This window comes from Rhipicephalus microplus, chromosome X, assembly GCF_043290135.1.
Source record: "Rhipicephalus microplus isolate Deutch F79 chromosome X, USDA_Rmic, whole genome shotgun sequence".
Lineage (NCBI taxonomy): Eukaryota > Metazoa > Arthropoda > Arachnida > Ixodida > Ixodidae > Rhipicephalus > Rhipicephalus microplus.
In genome coordinates this window covers 388,610,951-388,615,236 of record NC_134710.1, presented here as the reverse complement: position 1 = coordinate 388,615,236, position 4,286 = coordinate 388,610,951, and the positions used below count along the sequence as shown (strand labels likewise).

At 44.3% G+C, this 4,286-nt stretch overlaps 1 pseudogene; it reads left to right on the top strand.

The window, feature by feature from the left end:
* The first annotated feature begins 267 nt into the window (after positions 1-267).
* LOC142775418 (uncharacterized) lies at positions 268-3,673 on the top strand (annotated as a pseudogene).
* The last annotated feature ends 613 nt before the right edge of the window (positions 3,674-4,286 follow it).

Here is a 4,286-nt window from a genome sequence, read left to right as displayed (position 1 = left end):
TCTCTTCCGCGCGTTACCGCAAGAATTTGGCGGCGCGCCCATTTTTAGTGCTCGTTCTGTGACACCCTAGCACCTTTTTTTCTAGAAATTGTGCATATAGGCCTTATTCTGCTAAAATCATTTTTACACAGTTATCTAATGTGCGTTTTCTGAATTTCTTCTTTGGTAGCTTCATCTTTTGATGCAGGGGAAGTAAAGAACTGCCTATTCGATGTAATTAAGCATTCTGAAGCGGTTGACATAACAGTCAGCGCTGTTGGGACTGACATGGGACCTGGCAACATGGCCACCTGGTGACTGTGTGGTATACAAGCTTCAAAGTACGGGAAACCAAAAACCTCATACCCTCACCCTTGCGGGAAAGGAAGGCAGCTGTACTTCCTTGCTGCTGCCCCTCACCTCTTGAAAAATCTCAGAGGTCACCTTATTCGAGGCCAGGAGATAATTCTACATGACACCACTGTTAAAAAAGAGAACCTTCCAAGCAACAAGGTAAGCTTAGTGTATTGCCTTCTAGTTTCACTGCATAGGCTTGGTATGTGAACACAAGCTGTTCACTGGATTACAGATGCTGTCAATAGTTTTTTAGGGAAAGGGCGATACCACGCTGAAAAGGGTTTTTTCATTTGCAAGTAACTCCGCATACCTTAATGTAGCCACTACGGCCAAGCGGCAACAGCTATTGTCACTGTGCTGTAAACGGCATCTTTTTAGTAGTTTAGCAGCGCTGACAGTTGGTGTGGGTTCATTTTTAAGAACGGCGCAAGAATATTAGACACAAAAGGAAGAAAACACAAGGACAAGCACCTTATCTGTTTTTTTTTGTGACCGCGTGCTTTCATATATATGTGAGTCGACTAATAAAAATTAGTTGAGAGTCCGGTGCCCGTCCTTGTGATTTCGTCATTTTTGTGTCACTTGTTGTTGTGCCATTCTCAACCATAATCAAGTTTGCTTAATATTTGGTGAAAGAACTAAATACCATTTAATCGAGCTGTGCAACATTCTTCAGTAGGCCTATCAGAAACTTAAGCCTAAATTTTAACAAGAGTGCCTCTGGCAGGCTGCTCAAACGTGTCCATGCTAGCGACCATATCCATGCGTTCATTGCGCATATTCATTGCAAAGCCGACATGAGCATGTTGAATGCGAAGCCGTGAAGACAGTTCACACAGAAACTGAGCCCTGTGGTCAGTCACAAAGAAAGAACACTATCACGCGTTCTAGATGCCAATGGAATAATCAGTTTTGTCGTCGTTTGACAATAAACATCTGTGAAGTTGCCGTGACTTGCAAATATTGCCAACCAATTGCCTCCCTTTTGTTGAAAACTACGCTTGCGAGTGTGCTCAGTGCGAGTTTCTTGTAATTCAAGCATTCGTGAAAATAAAAATATAGGCTGCCATGGATTGTAAACTAGCTGTTGCAAAACAGTGCCAACAGCTATGTCAGAAGCATCCACCATAATGGAAATCGGCACGACTGGTTTTCTGTGCGCCGCCAACATTAATTACACAATAGATTAGAAATCCAATGAGGTTTGCATCCAAGGGAGGACAGAAGATTTTGAGGAAAAATTCGTAAGCATGGGCTGTATTGCAGCTGATGTTTCCACAAGTGGGCATGTCTGCTTGTCGAAACAAGTTGTCAGCCAGTCCACTTTTCAAAATGCTGGCTCCCGCATAAACCCCATTTGTGAATTTTTTGTCACTAAATATTACAGGCCATTTGAGATTCAGTTAGGTGGTTATTAGACAGAAAGCCACTAATTAAATCGTGCAAGTAAAAACAAATAGTGCTCAGGGGTCATTTAACTAGTACCGCACATGCTATGCTGTGGCAACTTGATCACCATTTAAGTCAAAGTGCATACTTATGTCCTATATTTCTCAGGTCTCCCTAGAGAACATAAAGAAGGCCTGTGAACTTGACGCCAAGCATCAGTTGAAGCTCTTGCCACACTTGAAGCTGCGGGACTTGGAGCCTTCGCACTTCGAAAAAAAAAAATGGCAGCATATCCACGGAGTGAATGATGGAGAGTGAGACGAAGAATTCGTCCGTCCATTCGTTCTTGCTTCCGTCCGTCCATGCGTCCGTCAGTGTGACCGTCCATGCGTCCATCAGCCCGTCCGTGCATGCGTCTGTTCGTGCGTTCGTCCCTGCGTTCGCCCATGCACCCACCCATGCGTCCGTTCATGCGTCCATCCATGCATCTGTCTATGTGTCCGTTCCTCCATCTATTCAACACTCCAAGTACCGCCATCTCGCATCTTTACATCATATATTCCCCATATTTAGGCACCGCCATCCAGCGGACATTCCAAGGACTAAACGAGAGGTGGCACACACACACTTTCTTACGGCTTGCGCTTCGGGCCCACTTCCCACCTTTAACCAACTCGAGTTCATGGTATATACTAGTTCACTGTATTCATGGCACTGCGGCCGAACGCTCGCTAAACCTTTCGAAAACCAAGGAGGTTACGCCCAGCGAGTATGACGTAGCAAACTTTTTCAGTCAGATAGTGCTCAATGTACATGCCGATGGCTGATAATGGGAAATGAGAGGCGGAAAATTCGGCTTTTACTTTCTTACGGCTTGCGCTTCGTATCTACTTCCCATTTTTAACCACCTCGAGTTCATTCATGGTATATACAATTTAATTGTATTCATGGCACTGCGGCTCAACGCTCGCTAAACCTTTCTAAAGCTAAGGAGGTTACCCCCAGTGAGTAAGTATAACGTAGCAACCCTTTCTTGTCAGATAGTGAACATGCCAATGGCTGCTAATGATGATTGCAGCCTGCGCGTTAACTAAAAGCCGAATGCTCCTGTTTCTCATTCCCTATTAGCAGCCATTGACATGTACATTGAGCACTATTTTTTATTGTTCAACAACGCACAGAAAAAGTCTCTCACCGGCACCACCTTGGAGGTCAAAATGTTTTACTTGGTACATACTATGGGGGACGAACGGGTGCCGCTATAAGGAGTTTCGCCCCTAAAATGAACGTTGCTACAGCACATGCTCTTTTTCACCATGCTACAGCTGCTGGCCTTCGGTACCTTGTTCACGAAAATCATCTCCCAGAAGAAACTGTCTCTACTGCATTTTTTCTTGAACAAGTTTTCCGATGGTTCGCTATCATGACGTCACGAACCATGAAGACTGCTGTGAGTGAGCTCTGCCCTCAGAAAGGAGATGAAGCGAAGTTACTTCTCATTATTTTCATAGGTATAGTGACAGACATGGTGATTGTCGACAGAACAGGTAAAAGTTCCTGGAAGCCTTTTCAAACAGGTGCGTGTTTCTCCACACTTTGTGCTGTGGAGTTGCGCCAGCTGTATATTGCAGAAAGGCAATTTAGGTTTTTGGTGTTGAGCAGGCTGAGCCAAGATGCCTTAGAGAATTTATTTAGCACAATTCCATTGAAAACACCAATTCCACGTGCAAGAGAATTTAAGGCAACTGTCGGGGTAATTGCGCTGGCACAATTCTCGCAACCAAGCCGCCATGGCTCCTATGCAGTCGATGACGCGCAAGAATTTTTAGCTTTTCTGAAAGATAAAGGTGGATATGAGAAGCAATTAGACGAACAGGTGGATACCAGCTTTGAGAGCATTTCAGAGCTGTCTGAGGAGGAAGAAGATAGCTTTCTTTATTTTTCTTGATACATCGCATATGCTGTTATTCACAAGTGTAAACTTTGCTGTATATGCAAGGGGAGCATGGTTGACAGCAACAAGGCCTTTCCTGAGCTTGTGCCCTTGAAATGCTACATAAAGAAAGGACGAAATCTACTGAAAGTTCCGTCTGACTTGCTTGTAAAATTTCTGCATGAGTGTGAGCAACTTTTTCGAGTGAATGAATCTCGGCTACTCGATTCAAGCTGCTCATTGGAGAGCTTAAGGAATGCTGCTGAGGAAAAGTTTGAAACTTTCAAAAAAATTATGCCACAATTTAGCACAGAGGGCTAGAGCCCATTTTTCTTCATTGCAGGCTGAGGTTTGCATTAAAGAAAAAAACATGCTGAGCTTTTGATACAACTTCAGCAATCTGCCAATTGTGGCTCCAAAAGCATTGGAATGCACATATTGTGCCAAAGTGTCAGTCAGGGCACCACGCTTACGTTACCATTCAACTAATTTTAGAGGTATAGCAATTATAGTTGTTGGTGTTTGACTTCGCACAACCACATTATGATTACGAGAGATTCCGCAGGGGGGGGGGGGGGGGCAGACAGACAAAGTTTCGACCACCTGGGGTTCCTCATTCCATGCAGCT